The 21,504-nt window shown below is 38.4% G+C and overlaps 1 protein-coding gene and 1 pseudogene across 3 annotated transcripts in view; one reads left to right on the top strand and one right to left on the bottom strand.

The window, feature by feature from the left end:
• Ptpn4 (protein tyrosine phosphatase non-receptor type 4) overlaps positions 1-21,504 on the top strand; it is a 183,348-nt gene that overhangs the window by 38,200 nt on the left and 123,644 nt on the right. The window lies entirely within an intron of this gene.
• LOC118593239 lies at positions 1,235-21,283 on the bottom strand (annotated as a pseudogene).

Below are 21,504 nucleotides of genomic sequence, written 5' to 3'. Positions count from 1 at the left end.
AGATTATGTCATTGTATGATGAGTTTTTTTTTTTTTTACTTGAAACATTTAATATATTCATGTGTTCATAGATCTCTCCTTTATTTGATTAGGATAGATAATTGAGTGAAATAAGACTTGTGTCTCACTGATATATAAAATGTCTTGTAAAATCAAAATGGTCTGAAATACACTGATTTGAATAAGAGAATAAATGGTACTTGATTTCCAAAGATAGAACCCTGAGCAGCTGGGCCATTGATGAATTTGGTATTTTAGATTTCAAGTAAGCAGTCATTCACAAGACTTGAGATATAACTTAACCCTAGTTGAGCTAGGGTTAGTTTTTGTTAGAGAAACAGCTTTCCGTGGCTAATCAGTTGGTAACAATGAATTAGTTAATGTTTTTGTGTTTTTTTGTTTACTAGCCACCATCTTAAAACATTTCGTCAGTATTTTATCCTATATTCTTTGTTTCTCTACTATAGTTACAGTTTGTATGAAAAACTTAAGTGTAGTACCTTGTGACTTAACTCTGAGCAGGTGTCTATATACATGTGTGCGCACACTTATGTGTATATGCATGTGGAGGCTAGAGAGCATTCTTCAGTCCACCTTGTTTAGTACCATCTGCCACTGGGACCTGGTTACAGCTCACTTAGTGTTACATCTCTGAGCTCTTGAGAGCCAGTAGCTCTCATTTCTTAGGGTCCACATCTCTGCACTCTTAGGTAATAGCTGCTCTCAGCAGGTAGTGTTAAACAGCTTTCCCAGCTTCTCTTGGCAAATCTTGCAGCTTTTCTAGCAGCTCTTTCCTTGCTCTGGGCAGCTCACTGGAGCACTTCAGCTGCCCTCTGGCTGCTAGGCATTTTCTGGACCAGCAGCCCTGGTGTTAGCTGCTCTTCTTGGTGCAACCAACTTAGTATTTTCTGTCTGCAGTAGAAGACATGATAAGCATAAATTCACCAGAGTGAGGCTTTATCAGGGCCTGTGCTAAATAAAATTGGTAATGCTAGGATGGACATGACCCAATGAGAGTAAGAGGTAGACTGCATATATAGGGAGTGGGGGACAGGCCCACATTTTGACATTGCTTTTTCTGATGTCTGCAGTGTCTGCACTGTCTTGCAGTCTGCAGGTTTACTGTTGCTAGCTGTCATGGGTTGGAGAGATTCTTCTTCTGACCAGAGTGGGAATATCTGAAGTGGTGGCTGCATGGCCCAATCAAATCTTTTCCACACTGATGACAACTGGATTATGCAGCAGACAGAGAGAAGTCTTCTGGAATGGTCATGGGACACTTCAAAGCTGTCGTAGCAGATTTGAAGTCTCCTGGAGCTGTCATTGGGTATGTAGAATAGCAGGAGCTGTCAACAGCTTGGCCAGACCATTTAATCACTTCTGTGATTTCTGTGGAAGCTGAAATTACAGCAGCTTCCTTAGATGAGACGTCAAGAGTAGTGGCAGTTCCTGTCATAGCCCAGCTGAAGCAGAGCTCCTGGGAGATGTAAACAGTGGCTCTGAACTTATCCCATTTTTATACTGCCTGGAGCAACTATATCCCAGGATAGGGTTTAGTGACTGGTTTGTGTGTCAACTTGACACAAAGTAGAGTCATCAGAGAGGAAGGAGCCTCAGTTGAGGAGATGCTTCCATGAGACCCAGCTGTAAGGTATTTTCTCAATTAGTGATCAATGAGGGAGGGCCCAGGCCATGGTGGGTGGTGCTGTCCCCAGCTGGGCTGGTGGTCCTGAATTCTATAAGAAAGCAGGCTGACTTGACACAGGGGGGAGGGGTTTGGTCCTGTTTCAACTTGGTATGCCAGACTTGATTGACTCCCTAAGGGAGGCCCTACCCTCTCTGAAGAGTGGATGGGGGATGGGATGAGGGAGGTGAGGGGGCCGGAGAAAGGGAGGGAAGGGGAATTGGGATTGGTATGTAAAATGGGGGAGGGACCTTGAAAAATAAATAAATAAATAAAGCAAGCAGGCTGAGCAACCCAGGGGAAGCAAGCCAGTTAGCAGCACCCTCCCAGACCTCTGCATCAGCTCCTGCCTCTGGGATCCTGCCCTGTTTGAATTCCTGTCCTGACTTCCTCAGTGATGAACAACAATGCTAAGTGTAAGCCAAATAAACCCTTTCCTCTCCAACTTGCTTTTTGGTCATGGTGTTCCATTGCAGCAATAGAAATCCCAAGTAAGACAAGTTGGTACCAGCGTAGTGTGGTATTGTTATGATAGACCTGACCATGCTTTTGGGAGGATTATGCAAGTAGTTTGGAACTTTGGACTAGAAGAGCCATTGAGTATTGAGATCTCTGTGGGATGTTCTGTGGGAACTTGGAAGATAAGATTGTTGAGAGCAGTGTCAAGGATGAAGGCCTGGCTTGGGAAGTTTTAGAAGGAAGTTGACTCTACCGGGGCTGTTTGCTATTTTAATTTAAGATTCTGTGGTTCTGGTTAGCTGGGGCTGAGGAATCAGCTGTATTGACAAGATACCAGAACTACTAAAGTGAAACCTTTGTATTATGGGACAATTGATGCTGGTTAGCTGGAGCTAATAAATTAGTAGTGATGAAGAAGAGACTGACATCACTGCGGTGAAATCTGGGAAGTGTTTTCCTGAGATCACAGAGAAGCTGTATTCCATAATTGGTTAAGCTTGTACCTTATGCTGGCAGCCAGACTTGGTAATGTGTAAGCATCACCTAGATGGTACTGTTTTGAAGGAATGAAGGGGTCATGGAGAGCAGCTGAGGCTCGGCACTGTTAGAAGCCAGGAGAGATCATTGGTAAAGGTGCAGCCTCAGTGGCAGTTGAAGCCCCAGGACTGGAGGGGTCATGCAAAGAAGTTGAGGCTTGACACCATGAAGAGAGCCTGTGAGAGGTTATTAGTGAAAGGGCAGCCCAGTTGTAGCAAGGGACCCCAGCATTTTGGAGGTGCCAGTACCGTGGGATGACCACCAAGAACAACAGCAGCAGTGGAGTGGGACCAGTCGGAGCCTAGAAGATAAGCTGTGTGTACCGCAGAGGACAGAGCTGGTGAAGTGACCCAAGCTCTTTGGAGGAGTCCAGAAGATCATGAATCTCAGATAATTGGACAGTGAGTTATTTATACTGTTGTAGTTAGGTTTTGCTTGGTTCAGATTGTAATGGTGCCCTGGTTCTTCCCTCTTGAAGAAAGTATTTAATTCAATTTTGATTTTTAAAGGAACTTAACTTCTTTTAAAAGACATTAAATATTTTAAGAGTGAAATTTTGATGTGTTTGAATTTGTAAAGACTGTGGGACTTTGAAAAGTATGATTTCAATGTAAGATCTTGGGGATGAATAAGAAAGGAAGGGTTGTGGCTTAATAGTGATGTGTTTGTGTGGGGGTAGCAGCCCAGTGGCCAAGAGTAAAGGAAGGACTCTGTTCTTGTCATTGGAGGCCCCTCTCCTCCCTCTTGCCAACCCCAATAGGTTCAGTTTTTTAGATGAAGATAAGAACGTTCTAAAAATAACAATGCAAAGAATTTATCTGAATGCAAAGAATTCTTATGTATCACCCATAGAAAACAAAATCTAATTATTTAGAGGACCAAGACTGTATAGTCTACAGTTAGCTTTTCTTTCTAGTAAATGTAATCCATCGAGTACTTATTCTCAAGCTAATCCCCTTATAAATGAGAAGTGCCCAGTTGGAGAAGATCATATGCATTTATGCACATATATTACTTTTATAATCTTTGTTCTCATGAACATCATACACACATAGACACATATGTATATGTGCATGCAGAAATCTTACCTGGTATTTTTTTTTCCTCCTCATTGGCAATTTGTTATAGTAATATACTTTCCTTTTAAATATTGTCCTTGGTACTGTTTTCTGACTTTTCCATTAGTTCTTTGAAGTGTACATATAATTCATTTTTAAATTTTATTTTATGTGTGTTTTTGCTTACATTTATGTCTGTGTACCACATTTATATCTAGTGCCCTTGGAGGCCAGAAAAGGGCATTGGATCCTCTAGGATTTGATGGTTATGAACTGCAGTGTGGGTGCTGGGAACAAATGCAGGTTCTCTGGAAAGCAACCAGTGCTCTTCACTGCAGAGCCATCTTTTCAGTTCCCTAAATTTTAACATATTAATTTGTTTAATTTCCACAAAAGAAAAACAACAGCTGCTATATATGAAGAGTTAGTAATAGTATTATGACATTTTTTCTCAATGTGCAAACATTTCCTTTTGATTTGTTTATGATAAACATCAGAGCTGATGGTTTTGGCTGCCTCTTTTTTCAACTTAAAAAGAAAATTTCCCATGTAAAAAGAGATCTGGAAGTAGATAGACACTTTACATTGAATAACTACTTAATTTTAGCACTACGTTAGCTTACATCTTGGATTCATTATATAATTTTTTCTTATAGTACTAGGTATCAAACCCTAGGTCTCATTCATGCTAAGCAAGTACTCTGCTACTGAGCAATACTACCACCATGCTGTCATGTATTTTATATGTCACTTAAAATTGTTTTTAGATTTTTAAATTTTATGTATATGGGTGTTTTGTTATATATGTTTATTTTTCAAATGACTTGCCTGTGGTGTTTAGAAGTGGTCATTAAATTCCCTGTAACTAGAGTTAGGGATGGTTGTTAGCCACCATGTGAACTGAGCCCAGATCCCTGTAAGAGCAACAGCTGTTCTTAACCACTGAGCCACTTTCTAGCTCCAATGTCACTTATTTTTATTATTGTATAATTTTTTTATTTCACTTTCTTTTGAGACAGGGTCTTGCAGTGTAGCCCTGATTCACTGAATACCAGATTGGCTTTAAATTTTTGGTGCTCTGTGATGGCTATTTTTTTTAATCTGTGAACTTAATATAATCTAGAATCTCCTAAAGATAGTCTTAGATTGTCTAGATCAGGTTGAGCTGTGTAGCCAGAAGAATTCCTATGTCCCACCTGGCCTGCAGCAGCTTATAAAATAAACACACAGAGGGAGGCTTGTATTAATTACAAACTATTTGGTCTATGGCTCATGCTTCTTGCTAGCTAACTCTTACAACTTAATTCAACCCATTTTTATTAATCTATGTTTTGCCACATAGCTTTGTGATGTTACCTGTCTCCCATTACATCTTGCTTCCTTGGCAGCGTCAGTGTCTCCTCTGGCTCTACCTTCTTCTCTGTGTCTCTCTGCTTGGATTCCCCACCTGGCTGTATTCTGTCTAGCCATTGGGCGTAGCAGCTTCTTTATTAACTAATGGTAGCAACACATTCACAGCATACAGAAAGACCATCCCATAGCACTACCCCTTTTCTGCCTAACCAAAAAGGAAAATTTTCATTTTAATATAATAAAATCACATGTAACAAAATAGTTATCAATCAAGAATTGCAGTCACAATATCTAGCCTATTTGTATTTAGCAAAATTAAGGAAAATATTCTATCATCTGTCCTATTTTTTGTGAGTGTAAAGATTCATACTTAATTTACCTTTTATCATAACCAAGGAAAAATACAAAATAGCTATCTAGTCTTTAACTCCATCAAAGACCCCAGAAGAATATAATATTACCTGAGTAAACAGGAAGTACATTGTAAGCAACTTCCAAAATTCTAGAAATGACAGACATCTGGCTGCCTGGACAGTCACCCAAAGTTCTTCTGTAACATTGGGGCATCTATCTTCAGCCTACAGGCCTAAAGTCCCTGGCATACTTTTCAGTGAAGCAGGAAATTTGAAGGACCATTTTGCCTATTTTGGCAAAGTTTGTCAGTCGCTTTTCTCTGTGTCCTGTATAATTTCTGGCAGTTTCTTCTGTGAAGCAAAAACCTAAAGGACCATCTCGCCCTATTTTGGCAAAGTTCAATCATTTTCCTATGCGTCTTGCATGTCCAGTTTCTACAACATTGTCAAGGAGTCCAAACGAGCAGTTTCTTGCCCAAAATGCTAACTTTTTCCACATTGTAAGCAAACTTCATAATATCCTTTGAAGTAATTGGTGCTGCCAGGAATAGATGTGTCTCACTGTCCTGAAAGGTCTAAGTTCTTAAAACATTTTATATTGTCATATTCTGTAGGTCTTTGAAGTGTTGGAAGATTATCTACCTAATTAAAACCTTTGTATACCTAGAAAAACTTAACTAACATAACTATAAGTTTTGGTTATCATAGATAACTATTAATCTGTATTTCTTAATTATATATTACAATTTTAAATGAGTTGCATACATAATACCTTAATCAAGGATAGAAATATAGCTATACATACAGTATAACAAAATTAAATTTAAATTTGTATCAATAAACCAAAATCCATACTAATATAAAATAGGTAAGATTAATAGTTGTTTTTTTGGATTAAAGTAGATTCAATAATCTACTTTGATGGGGTTGAAGACTAGATAGTTACAAGTTATGATCATTTTGTATTTTATTTAAGGACATATCAAGTACTAGATTTAGATTCTTCAGGATAGAACAGCTATTGAAGTAATCTCTCTAATTTGCCAATTACCTATGATCTGGACATTCAGCATATTTCTTACTCGATGTTCTTGTTGGTTGTAGTTCCATTTTTGTTTATGTTAATACCCTTTCTTTCTCCTGGACAGTATTTGATAATCGTTCTTATTGTATATAGTTTTGTATTAGCTTTAGAACCTTCTTATTTAGACAAAAAGGAGAAATGTAGTGGGAATTGGCTCTACCCATGACCTAGGGCTATCTGGCCTGATAGAGGCTGTGGCAGGGTTCTGTGTTGTTGTTCCCATTGGGGGAGGGGGCCAAGTAGATACAGAGTCAACCACACAGACTCCAGGAGAATGTGGAAACAACAAGCTCAGTTTATTCAGGAAGAGGCAACCCTTATATACCCTCCACCCCACCCTAGGGAAAGGTCTGATGAATATGCATCTGCTGGTGTGACATGGCTGCCTCTCATTGGTCCAGGTCATCTCCAGAACCTGTCTCAGCTGCTGTTGCTAAAACCCTTAGGCAGACCAAGGTTGGCTCTCAGAAAGTATCATTTTTAATGGTTTGGGCCAGGTTAGGGATGAGTCATCCCACAAAAGGTGGTTCTTCTTGTCTGCCTGTAGGACCTCTTAAAAAGGAAGGGGGAGGGAGTCTTAAGCTCTCTTGGATGTGGAAGGCTTCCTTGTGCACAGTTTGGTGACCTGGTCTGGAACTTTCCCCATCTTTCTCTGGGAAACAATGGCACATCTTTCTCTGGGAAACAATGGCATCACTTCATTTTGTATCAGTGATTCTGTTTTCCCCATGGAACCCCTTAATAAATTGATAGACCATTGAGGCTCTCATTACAGAGCTGTGGGCATGTTTTTGGTGGATTTTCTTTTTTCTTTTTTCTTTTAGATTTATTTATTTATTATGTATGCAGTGTTCTGCCTACATATATGCCTGCACGACAGAATAAGGCAACAGATCTCATATCAGATGGTTGTGAGCCTCCATGTGGGTGCTGGGAATTGAACTCAAGACCTCTGGAAGAGCAGTAGTGCTCTTAACTACTGAGTCATCTCTCCAGCCCCAGTGGATTTTCTTAATTGGATTAATTGAAGTGGGAAGACTCATCTAGAATGTTGTGTGACACTCTTTCATGAGCTAGGCCCTGGACTGAACAAAAAGGGGAGGAAGAGGGAGAGAGAATGCTCTTGATTGTGGATATGATGTGACTAGATGCTTCAAGTTCCTGCTGTCTTGACTTCTCCACAGTAATGGACTATAACCAAGAATTGTAAGCTAAGATAAGCCCTTTCTCCCTTAAGTTGCTTTGGTTGGAGTGTTTCATCATGGCCACAGAAAGGCAACTAGGATACAGTCTTGCCTCTGCCTGTCTCTTGAGTGCTGGAAATATTGTGTATTTTCCATCTTTATGTGCCTTTTTTAAATATTAATTTTCTCCCTTTTTAAGGACTTTAATTTTAAAACTATATATTTCTTTTTTTATGACTGCCTGTACCTTTTCTTTATTCTTCCAAGCCTACATATATTTTTGAACACACCATGAACTGTCTAGAGGTTGTTTTTTTGTTTTGTTTTGTTTTTGTTTTTTGGTTTTTTTTTTTTTTTCTGAATCTGTCCTTGTTGCCTATCTTTTATCTTTTTCTGACCACTTAAGCATTTAATCTGCTAAGCAGGAGTGGCTTGGATTAAAGTTTCTGGCTCCACCCCATTCCTTGGCTCCCTGACAGTCGCCCCCCAACTCTGGGGAGGTTTTAGATCCATGCCACCACCGAGTAGTGTGCTGTCAGCTGCTCATAAACACCATATAAATGTTTGGCAGCAAGGTCTCTTAAATGAGCTGCACAGTTTTTGCTACTAATGATGAGTCAGGAAACTGTCTTTTAAAGGAGCCAAGCCTCTGCTCGACACCAGCAACTGAGCCCACCAGAGAAAAAATGGTTACCAGGAAGCCACATTTGACTCTGTATGTGTTTAGAATCCTTTCCCAAGCTCTCTCAGGTTTTTTGTGAATGTAGTTGCTGAACATTTGGTGCCATTATGTAACCAGAAGTTTTCCTGTGTCCCGTTTAGTTATAGTTTTTCTTAAGTTATAATAAAAGATAGATTAGATACAAAACTTTAGACTCGCCAGCAGTGGTGGCGCATGCCTTTAATCCCAGCACTCAGGAGGCAGAGACAAGTGGATCTCTGTGAGTTTGAGGCCAGCCTGGTCTCCAAAGCGAGTTCTAGGAAAGGCGCAAAGCTACACAGAGAAACCCTGTCTCAAAAAACAAAACAAAACAAAACAAAAACTTTAGACTCTACCAAGATAAGGTAGATAATTAAATATTTTTTCTAATTTTGTCAAGTGCAAATGAATTGGATATTGTTACTATAATTCTGTAATTCTTAATAACTTTTTGTTTTACTATATTAAGGTTAAAACCCTCCTTTTTTTTTTTTTTTTTTTTTAGACAGGGTTTCTCTGTGTAGCTTTGGAGCCTTTCTTGTAACTCTGTAGCCCAGGCTGGCCTTGAACTCACAGAGATCAGCCTGCCTCTGTCTCCCAAGTGCTGGGATTAAAGGAGTGAGCCACCACTGCCCAGCAAAACCTTCCTTTAATTAAACAAAATAGGATAAATGCTGTGGGATAATGCTCTTGTACACTGTAAAGATTTGTCACTCAAATTGGTTTAATAAATTGCTGATTGGCCAGTAGTGAGGTAGGAAGTATAGGCGGGGCAAGCAGACTAGGAGAATGCTGGGAAGAGGAAGAGTGGAGTCAGGAGCCGCCAGCCAGACACAGAGGAAGCAAGATGAGAATGCCGAACTGAGAAAAGGTACCACGCCACGTGGCTAAACATAGATAAGAATTATGGGTTAACTTAAGTGTAATAGCTAGTCAATAATAAGCCTGAGCTAATGGCTGAGCAGTTATAATATAAGCTTCTGACTGGTAATTTGGGAAATGGCTGCTGGGTATTTGGGAGTTGTTGGTGGAACAGAAACGTCCATCTACAAACCTGGGCTACAGAGTCAAAACATTCAAAGAGGATATAAGGGACAGTTCACATTTAAGCTGGAGCTGTGACTTTGTGATGTACTGCACAATAGAATCTAGCAATATACTAGATTTCAATCACTTTTGCTGTTTGACAGCCTTATTATTTTTCTGTTTTGAAAGTACAGCACTCCCTGTAGGTATCAAGTGGTGGTGTAGGTAGTAAGTGGTGATATGGGAATAATGGGGTACCTTTGAGAGTGATGGAATCTTTCTCAGTTCTTAGGTGGGCTTAACTAGAGAGCTGGCCAATTGCTTTTTTTCCCCCACTTGTGAATCTGAAGAATGAAATTTGTGGACCACGGAGAGTGAGTTTTTACAGAAGTTTTTATTATAGGGAACTTAAGAGGAAGAAGACAGAGTTCCTGTACAGCATGGAGGGTTCCCAGGACTAAGATACCACTGAGCCTCACTGCCTTGGTGTGAGTGAAGACTTCACTGCATGGAGGAGGGAGGAGGGAATGCACTGTCAGTTCAGTCCCCATTCTGGGTGTTGAGGTATCTCAAGATTTAGTCATGTCCACAGTATGGTTTCTAGAAAAGGGATATTTGAGAAGGGAAAAGAGATGAGGAAAAGCTAGGACCCTTTCTTGGCAACTGAGCTCTAGAAAGGGTAAGGCTATCATCAGGTCCAAGGACAGTTCTGGGTACTATGCAGGAAAGAAGCTGGTCATTTTTCTTTTAAAATTTGATTTATGCATACGAGTATTTGTATCTGTGTATGTGTGCCACATATATGGGTACATGCCCATGGAAGCCAGAGGAGGGCATCAGACCCCCTGATGTTGCAGACAGTTGTGAGCCACCTGACACAGGGCTGACTGGGACTTTGGGGTCTTTTTACATTTAACTTCCTTGCCAGTTTCTGCCTCCTGTTCTCATATTGGTGGCATCGCACTCTAGTTTACATTTTGTATTTTTGCAACTACTTTGTTACACACCAGTTAAAAATTATGACTTCAGCAAATTATATATTAGTCATCTTTTAGTATAATGGTTTTCTTGATACTTAGTAACATTTTTCCCTTTTCATTCATAAGCAAAATCAATTTTATTTTGTAAAGATCTTTCTACATTTCCAAGGCCAACACAGCCCAAGGAAAACACATATATACAATGAAGTTAAAAGCATCCCAGGGTGACAAAAATACATAAGCAAGTCACTAATGCCTCTGAAACCTCTTTTCTTCCAACCTTTGTTAGGTATCTACTTCTGCTTTTTAACAGGACTCTGATCCTCATCAAGTGAGCGGTTTCTCCCGTCAAAGCATTGATGTCGCGGAAGTATGTGCAGGAATGAAGCTGTGAGCTCATAGTACTTGCTTGCTTTTGCTGTCCATTCTCTTGCTTGTTCCACTTAAACTCATCTTCATGCCCTATCTTCATGGTTAATTCTGTGTTGATCCTCCTGACTCTGACAAATGACTTGAGGATGCCAGGCATCACAGATTTTTCCTGGGGTATCTGAGCACTGCTCCTTAAGCTCACAAATGACAGAGCTGCTCAGTACCCATCTCTTGGCTTGTTCCAAATGCATTTGCTCCTGCTCAGCTTCTGTTTCATTATGTACTAGAACCAAGTGTAGTGAGACATATTTAAACACTCCTTTTGTAGGTTTCTTCTCTGAAGCCTCAGACTGGCTCTCCTCTGCTTCATCTTCCTCTTTATCCTCAGAGCTCAACTTGCTTAGCATATTGCTTGAATCGGGCTTAAAATGAAGTGGGTCACTCACACTGCAGCTGCCTGTCACTGTGGTCTTGACTAGTTTGTCAATTTATTACTTCAGTTTTTGGTCCAAGGGACGGAGTTTTTCTAAAGCCGTATGAATCTCCACCAGCCTCAAAACTGTAGGATGTCCCTGCAGAGATTCCCCCGAGGCTTTGTCAGGATGAGGTGGCTCAGATCCATAGGGTACATGAACAACAGCTTGTCTTGCACTTCCAGTAAGCTTAGCTCCTTTGTAGACTATGTTCCAGCCTGAGCCATTTTTGTAGTGCTTGTACTTGTTCAGTTATAGTGCCCCTGGAAGGCTTTCAAAAGTGTTACCGAACTCGACACCTCTAATTCCAGCAAAGCCCACCCTTTTCGTGGCCCCACTTTTTCCTTTCTTATTACATTTATTTAATTCTTTTGAGGTGGGAGCACACATACCTGGAGGTCAGAGAATAAATACCTCCTTTAACCTTGTGGGTCCCAGTGATTGAACTTAGGCCAGCAGGCTTAATGGCAAGTGCCTTTCTTTGCTAATGCATTGAGCCAGCCCCAGTCTCTTTTATTTTATTTCAAAATGTGTCCTGTAGCTTTCTTTGACTGTTTTTCTGTCCTTTAATTTTTAATTATTTCATGAATCTATTGCTGCTTCGTATGTACTTGGAAAAATGCCTACTCACATATCTTACTCATTTTAAAACTATTGTTAAATAGTAAGAATTCTTTTTTATATTCTGGGTGCAAGTTACTAGTTACTAGGCTAGGTATGTGATTTCCAAATACTCCAATCTTTGTTCTCTGTGTTATCTCTTCATGGTTTTGGTGATATCTTTTAATAGAAAACATGTAACCCTTGGATTCCAGTTTGTCATATATTTAAAAAAATACCTGGTCCATGGTTGCTAGGATTTGAATTCTTTTTTTATATGATGTCAGGTATGTATCCAATTTTATTCCTTTGTACATGGATATCCACTTACCCTAGCATCCATCATTGAAAGGACAGTTCATTCCTATCTGAATGTTCTTAGCTCTTGTAACAGCAAATGCAGTAGTTGATTTCTGAACTCTCTGTTCCTTCCTACTTAAATGTCTGTTGTTATGAGAGTATCACATCATCTTGATTTCTGTAATTTCCTAGAAAATTTCAAAATTTGGAAATGTGAGGTCTCCAGAATTGTTATTTTCTGTTTTTCTATACGTGTATATTTAAGATTGCTGTCTTGGGACTGGAGAGACAGTTCAAGTGATTAAGAACATACTGCTCTTGCAGAGAATCAAGTCCAGTTCCCAGCATCCATGTTGGGTGGCTTACAGCCTGCACTTAAATGCACACAAACACACCATACAAGTTGTTAAGAGATTGCTCTATTGGTGAATTGGCCACTTTGTCATTTATATTACCTCTTTGTCTATTAAAATCTATTGCTCTGAGATCTTCGGTTTATTTTTTCATTATTCATCATTTACTTTCAACCTATGTGTATTATTATATGGTGTATCCAAGAAACTTAAAAATATATTTGAATTATGCTTTTGTGTTCAGCTAAAAAAAAAAATACCCAGCACACAATAAAAATGAGTGTATATTGTCCTGGGGCTTATTAAAGAGCAAGCACTTTGGTTTTATCCTACATATGCAACAATGTACAGGCTGGGAGTCCAAATAAAGCAAAATACCTTATAAAAACATGTGTTTCTATAAAAAGCCTGCACTCTAGGTGGCAGCATTCTCAATGTAAGATAAAATAGGGGAAATAGGAGAATAAAGGCTTTTCTGCTAATTCTATATGGAATCAAGGTAAGTCATGTGAAAATTTGTATATGACACTGTCTTAATATGGGTCTGAAGTTTGAATTTTATACTATTTACTGTTTATAGAACCCCTAAATTGAAAAATGTTAAAATTTAATTAGGTTAAAAATAAAACAGTGAAAGAACATACTCTTTTTTCATTTAAAAATAATTAAAACTGTATGTGTCTGGATATTTTGCCTAGAACATGTCTGTGCACCACATATATGGAGTGCTTTCAGAGGTCAGAGGAGGATGTAGGGATACCTGGAGCAACAGATGTTTTGGAAGCCACCATGTCAGTGCTGGGAATTGAACCTGACTCTTCTGGAATAGCAGCAAGTGCTCTTAACCACCACTTTAGTCTTAATGAACATAGTCTTAATCCTGACTAGAAATGATTCTCAGGGTTAACGTTTCTGGAAGACAAGACTACAATCCAAATATTATGAGACACAAAAGTGGAATTGGTTCATTAATAGCAAGAGTTGGCAGAACTGTATTACACCTATTTGACTTTCAAGTAATACAAGTATAGAAATTTAAAACTGAAATGATAAGAAGGGTGCAAACGTAAGACAATAATGTTTTATCCAGCACACCTAGATATTTTGTTGCAGGACTAGTTTGCCATACTGCCTGAAAAGGAATTGGTATTTTAGAGTAGGCTATCCCAAGTCATTATGAATTGTCAGCCTAAGTACTGATTTTAAGTGGGAGGACTAAATATAAACAGCCTTCCACTTTTAACAAAAGAAAAACAACTATAAACAGTTCTGGAGTCAATAACCTCAGCTAGCTTATAACTCCCCACTTACTACCTGCAAGGTCTTGAAAGTTTGCACTGTCTGTGCCCCAGCCTCTTCATCTCTAAAGCCTTAGAGCCATTAGGGTTATTCTGACAACTGTGGAGTCTGACCACATACACTTAACAGCAGTGTCTGGCAATAGTATTCAGTAAGTGTTAGCTGTTGTTAATGTTATTATTAGGAATTTAGCTACATATAAAACTTCTTTATTAGGGCCTCCTTTCCTATATAGAAAAGTTTACATAGTTTCATCAACCCTAAAAACTATGAGAAAGTTTCATAATATATAGAAAATTTTAGTTTTAGTATTTTGTATTATATCTTTTAATTTAGTGTGTGTGTGTGTGTGTGTGTGTGTGTGTGTGTGTGTGTGTGAATGATTGTGCCTCTGGAGGTAAGAAGACAACTGATGAGAGTTGAGTCTATCCTTCCACCATGGGCTCAAACTCGGGTCATCAGGATTGGCGGCAAGAACCTCTTTGCCCTTTAAGCCATCTCACTGGCCTTTTATAAAAAGGTTCAGTTTATGCTTTATCTTTTCCACTTCTATTTTATGAATGAGTTCAAGGTTAAAAAAACAAACGAACTATTGCCACAGTGTGTGTGTGTGTGTGTGTGTTCATTCATGTGCCTGTCTGTGTGTGCACATGAAGGCCAGAGGTAAACATTGAGTATCTTTCTCAATCATGTTCCACATTCCATATTTTGAAACTTTATCTAAATCACTGTACATCTTTTGATGTTCCTATTGTCTGTTAGGAAGATCTGTTGTTCCTGGAGGAGTTCTTCACTCAGAGGGTGATCAAACTCTATCTTCTGATAATGGCTGAAGAATTTTGGTCTCTTAAGAGCTATTATAATATGCCGTTGGGCTAAATATGGAGGGAACTCTTCCCAATATCTGTTGATCTTCAGGAGAGCATCTTTAGAAATAGATACCTCAGAGACCATCTAGGTTAGATGATTACATTTTAAAATACAGAATCCTTTTATTTTCTAGTGAAGATACACACATGAACATATGTATAATGGATCAAGTTATAGTTACTGCAAGGAGTCCCAATTTGGCCTTGGACTTTTCCTGTTCAGTACATCAGTCCCTAAGTACAATCATTCAGCCTTAGCTTTTGTAAAACATAGCTCTGGTGTTGTTGAAGTTATAGTTTTCATAGTTTAGGATCAATGAAAACTGCCTTATATGGGAACAAAAACTCATAAGAAACTAACCAGCCAATAAAGAATAGATATAGCCCGGTCTACAGAGTGAGATCCAGGAAAGGCCCAAAGCTACACAGAGAAACCCTGTCTTGAAAAACAAAGCAAAACAAAACAACAACAAAAAACACAAACAAACAAACAAACAAACAAACAAAAAGAATAGGTATAAATATTTTCTGTTTAACTTTTGCTATTCTGCATTCTAAAGAGTATATAGCTCTCTGTCTTTAGTCTGCAGAGCAGCTGCTCAATCTTCTCTTCCAGCCAGGTCTCAACACATCTCTCCTTGTTCTTGGGCTACCAAGAAGAATCTTCATTTAGTTAGGCAGTTACTAGTAACAAAACTAAGTATATTCTGTCAAGGATAGCCTTTACTTTTAAAAATACAGTTTACCCTAAGTTATCTGTAGTATTATCCTTTGAGCTTTAGTGATTCTCCCAAATGCCTTGGTTTATCTATTTATTTATTTATTTTGTTTGTTTTTGGTTTTGTTTTTTTGTTTTTTACTGGTCCTTATGTGAAATAAGAAGAACCGAAGGGCTGGTAATTCTTGCAGGGGGACTAAAAACCGTACATAAACTTTAGAATTGTTTCAGTGTACTATTTTGTCATTCACTGACTCAACTAATCAAATATTAATTAATTGGCTTTATAAAGCAGCCTACTGAGAATTGTTAGTTCATGATGTGTTTCTCCTGCAGCTGTTTTCTTTTTATTCTCATCTGAGCAATTTTATCTGCTCTATTTATCACCCATTCATTGGCAGCCTATAAGGAATATGACTATTCTGCACATTGCTGGCCTTACAGGCTTTTCTTTGAAATGAGGGTAGAAACCTTTGTGACCTTGAAACTCTCATAATCTGTGTGTCCACAAAACATTAGTCCTCATGCCTGAAAAAAATATTATGTGTTCAAAGCCAAGGTTTTGCTGCCAGCCTGAATGGTAGTTGGACTCCCTTGGACCGTGGTTGATGTAGCCTTGCACCTGATACTGCTGGGTTCTTGGAAAATGCTTCTTTAGGTGGTCTTGTGCAAACAAGGTGTCAGAAGCACTCTCTACTTGAGGGGAAATCTTTTCTAGTGAGTTTATACTTTTATATTTTTGGCCTTGGCATGAATGGTAGGTAGTCTCACTGACATCTATGATATCATCAAGGAATCTCTCTTATTTTCATGGTACAAAAACTTGCATCTCTTTAGTGACTCCAGTTTCTTTAACAACCATAGCCTTATTGCCAGCAAGTTTAAGTGCTACATAATTTTCTGGCCAAACCACCTATCTTTTAAATCTTTCTGTTTTGTTCCTTGCTTAAAAAAGAAAAAAGAGGAGGAAAAACAAACATACAAACAAACATACAAACAAACATACAAACAAACAAACAAACATGTAGTGATGACTGTGCCATAGCCTGAATGCTGGATTTTCTCCATCAGATTAGTTAATGCACTGACTTTAAATTTTGATTCCCTGAAATTCTCAGGGCACAGACAAAATGCCAGCAAGTTCTTTGCCACACTGTCCCGTGAATGGCCTTTAGTCCATTTTCTTATAGGTCTTTATTCTCATCCAAACCCTCATTAACCTGGTGTTCTTTGTTTGTACTCCTGTTAGCCTTCTCCCACCTTTAAGTACTCCTGGCTTTGGCCTCTTCAGCTCTTGTCACCAAATTTTCCCATATTTCTCCCTTAAATGAATCCCAAATGCTTTAGAAACCTATGGTTAGGTAATCACAGCATCTACTGCACTTTCCTGCTTCTAATTTCCTGTGTTAGTTTTTCACAGCTGTTACACACGAAAAAAAAAAATAGAGAAAGGACTTATTTTGGTTTCATCGTCTCTTGGCTATGGTTAGGCAGAACATCATAATGGGGTTTGTAGTAGAATAAAGCTGCTTTCTTTATGGACACCAAGAAGCAGAAAGTCAGGAAGGTTCTAAGGCAAGATGCAGCTCCTCATGACATTATTTCTTCCATTTTCTACAGTTTCCACAACCTCCCAAATAGCACCCCCAGCTGAGACCATCTCATCAACATATGAGCCTGGGGAGAATGTTTCATATCTGAACCATAAAATTGACATGTTTCTATCTCTTGTGATGGCTACATGACCTCTGCTGTCTACCATCAAGAAGGCTTTCATTATATGTGGTCCCTTTACTTAAATACTTTCAGAACCATGAGTCAAAATAAAGGTCTTTTGAGTTAAACTTACCCAATTTGTTTTATCATGATGTTGACAATAGAAAGTTAATGAAGCAAGGAATCAGCAGATTATTTCTATTTTCATTTGTATTTTTTAAATAAAGAGCTCCCACTTTTTCAATGTAGCCATATTAGGAAAAAGGGACAAAGAGATCCAGTGAACCCTTGAAGTCCAGCTTTCTCTTTCAAAGATTATTTTTATTTAATGGGTTTGAGTGTTTTGCCTATATATATTTATGTACGTTTTGCCTATATATATTTATGTACAGCATGTGCATTAGTGCCCATGAGGGCCAGAATAGGGCATCAAATCCCCTGGAACAAGGGTTTGTGAGCCATCATGTGAGTGTGGGGGACTGAACGCAGATCCTCTTCAAGAGTAGCCCATGAATGCTCTCAACTGCTGAAGCATCTCCCTAGCCTCTCAGTTGTGTTTTTTAAAATCTTCTCTTCTTTCTTTGAAAGCTCATTGTTTTTGAAAATTAACTTCTCTCATGGACTGCAGTGTTTTTATATTGTTCCTTCTAAATCAGCAAGTGGCATGACCAGGAATCCATTTGCTAATCAAGACACAAACACAACATTCTTGATGTGTCATTTTTTTTCTCACCCATAGTTAGTTACCTTTTTGACAATCTACTATTTTGGAATAGGTCCATTTTGTCATCTTTGATACTCTAATTTAGGTTACTTATTATTACTATTAGTACAATCATCTCTTAATTGAACTTTCTATCTTTACTCTTTATTTTTAGATTTTTTTTTTGTTTTATGTTTATTTGTTTTGCTGCATGTTTGTCTGTGTAACATATGTGTGCCTGGTGCCCATAGAGACCAGAAGATGGGTTCTGATCCCCTGGAACTAGTTATAGGTGGGTGTGAACCACTATGTGAATGTTAGAAACTAAACCCAGATCCTCTACAAAAGCAAGTGCACTAAGCCATCTTTCCAGTCACTTCTGTCTTATTCTTAACATCTCCATTTCCCTGCACAAAACCATATGGCAGCTTTTGTTTCAAGTATTGAAATCTTTTATGTGTTTTAATTAGTTCATTATTTACATTTCAACTGGAGGTATAGCAAGAAAAGTCTACTCCATCTTGTTCAGAAGAGAAGAGTGCATTAGATTTACTGTAGTAGCTTTAAAAAGTAATGCCTAGTCTTTTCCCTAGACCATTTAATCAGAATGAGAAAAGGGAAGAGGAGATTGTAGCAGTACTTAATTTTATTTTTAATGCAGGTAGCCACATGGGCATTGAGTAGTATCATTGAAGCACATATTTCCTTCCATTGGTTTCAGTCTTAACAGTTTTGACCAGTAAGACATGATGCATAGTCTTTTTGTGGGGTAACTTTACAAGTATGTTTGTTTTCTTGAACTTTATCATGTGTGGGTATGCATCTTGGAGTTGATGATATTGCTGGTAAGGCCTGCAAATACGGCCAACACTTGAATGCAAGTGAGGCAGAAGGGAGGGAACCTATTCTCGATTGCCTCTTATTGTCTGATTTAGCTCTGGAATCTGTCCTGCCTTTATACACTACATTATGAAAAAAAAAAAGTATGTCCTTTCAACTCTGAGATTGGTTCTAACTTTATTTAGAATCCATCCGACTACTATATGACTGTAGCCAATGAGAGGAAATCATAGTGGTAAAATATATCATATTGAGGTTGGGGATTTAGCTCAGTGGTAGAGCGCTTGCAAGGCCCTGGGTTCAATCCTCAGCTCAATATATATATATATATTATATATATATATATATATATATATATATATATATATATATATTATATATATATATATCATATTATGTTTTCTAGTGAACATAGTGATGTGTTAAGCTATTTATTTCAATATTAGACTTTAATTTGCTGTTTACATATATCTGAAAAAGTTGATACAGTTACTGTTTTTGCTTAATGCTTATAAATTTAGACTGGGGAGATAGCTCTTGGGTGTGAAATTAACAAGTATGAGGGCCTGAAATTAGAACCTCAGTAAAAAGCTAGCATAGCAGTACCTGTCTGTAACTCCATGCTGGGGTATTGAGACAGGAGGGTCCTAGGGACTTTCTGGCCATCCAGGTTAGTCTAAATAATGAGCTCCAGGTTCAGTGATAGACCCTGACTCAAAAATAAGAGAGGTATAGGTGAGGTGGCTCAGCATGTAGAGGTATTTGTTGACAATCTTGACCACCTGAGTTCAGTCACTGGCACTCACATGGGGGAAGGAGAGAACTGACTCCTGAAAGTTGAACTCTTACCTCCACATTTGTGCTATGGCATGTACATGTACAACTGTATAGATACATGTAGATAAATGTAAAAATAATGTAAAAGATAAAGGAGATATCTGACATCAACCTCTGATTTCCCCATGCACACATTCAGATGGGTGATTCTGCATGCACACACACAAATAGGTGATTCTGTATACACACACACACACACACACACACACACATATGGGTAAGTTTGCATGCCCATACAGATGGGTAATTTTGTGCACGCACACACACACACAGATGGGGGCTTGTGTATGTACACACACTCAACAGATGGGTGATTCCTCATGCACACACACAGATGGGTGCTTTTGCATACACACACAATTTTCTAAGGTTTTCCCTACAAACTATGTCATTTTACAGTTCTGTAGCTAAATAAGTATTTTTATCTTACTCATTGTTTTTTATATTTATTATCTACTCATGGCATGTCATTGTGATTTCTCACTTTTATTTCTATTATTATTATTGATAAACTTATTAATTTCTGTTTTATCTATTAGGTTTTACTCATTACTAGTAAATCATTCAATCATGTCTTTTTATAGCATATTTAGTGGTTGTGGAACATGAGGATAATAATGTCTACATTATTGAATTAATAAGGTTAAAGTCAGATTTTTTTAAAATTCTGTACATAATTGTAAAGTATGTTCTGTCAAATCAAAGGCCTTTCTCAAATTTCCTGCAAAGTTTGTCAATGTGCTGCCTTTTATGACTTCTACACAAAACTATTTTAAACTGTAGTCAACTTTCTAGTCATATTTGAGTATAAGAAAAAAGAGACAGAGATGCCATAGACATATATACATAAGTTATTTGTGGGGGGCCTACTCATTTCTCTGTGGGAAGCTCACTCCCATTTTTTCCCCAGGGTACTCTTGAGGAGGGGGAGTTAGAAATATTAAGATAGAAGGATAGAAGGAAGAGAAATAGATAGAAACACAGGATAGCCTTGGGAGAGCCTGGATCACTATCCACTGGCCCCTTCTGTCGCTTCTAAAGGGCTTTTTATAGAAATGCCAAGGGGTGGAGCAAAATATCTCCTCCTAACACAGCCAGGTGTGGACCCTTTCTAATCGCCTGGTAACTAACTACACATGTGGTCAAGCAATCTGCTAATGCAGCCCTACTGGGTAAAGCAATCTCAGATCTCTCTGGAAACCTTTGTGGGCCTCCACAATCCCCTCTTCTTGATATAATAAAGGGCCTCTCAGGTCCCTGAGATAGACTGTGCCTGTCTTAGGTTGTCCTTATTGATTGATTTTTTACATACATATATTCAGGAAGCTATCAAGAAGAAAGATGCCCGTCTTTGGTTACCTCTGGCAAGAGGGGTACGGTGCTTAACTGAGTTCTGACCCAGGTCCCTATTAAGAGCCTGGAAACATCCACAGTGATCTCCATAGCTGCCACACCTCCCAGTAAAGGAGTAGAGGATAATAAAGATGGAATATCCTTTTGGAATGGGTCGAAGGTGACGACAGCAGTCTTAGCTGCACCAGACCCTTTTCTAAATCAATAATCTCTTCTAACAGATGTTTAATAAAATTTTCAAGAGACTATTTTGATTCCCACAAGAAAACAGTCATTTCAAAACACTTCAAAGTATCCACTTAACTAAACTAAAACCCATACTAATTATAAAGACACTTTTTAGCTATTTAAGTAGCTCATATATACATGTATTCCTAACACAGCAGTAGATTTTCTGTACAAACTAACTCGATTGTGGGAGGCCTACGCCATTGTGGGAGGCCTACTTCTTTATAAACAGAAATGGATGAGGAGTGGAAACTTCTAGGAAGAAGACAGAAAAGCTCCCCTAATTATAACACCTTTCCTTAAGTTTTCCAGGGGCTCTTGAGACCATAAAATTATATTTTAAGCTATCATAGTGTTCAGATATATCTGAAGGTAAAAGAGTAATAAAAACTTTAAGATGTTTCTAATGAGATTGATTTGGTTTA

This window comes from Onychomys torridus, chromosome 11 (genome assembly GCF_903995425.1).
Source record: "Onychomys torridus chromosome 11, mOncTor1.1, whole genome shotgun sequence".
Classification (NCBI taxonomy): domain Eukaryota; kingdom Metazoa; phylum Chordata; class Mammalia; order Rodentia; family Cricetidae; genus Onychomys; species Onychomys torridus.
Note: the sequence above shows the minus strand (reverse complement) of the source record. Positions and strands in the feature narration are given on the sequence as shown.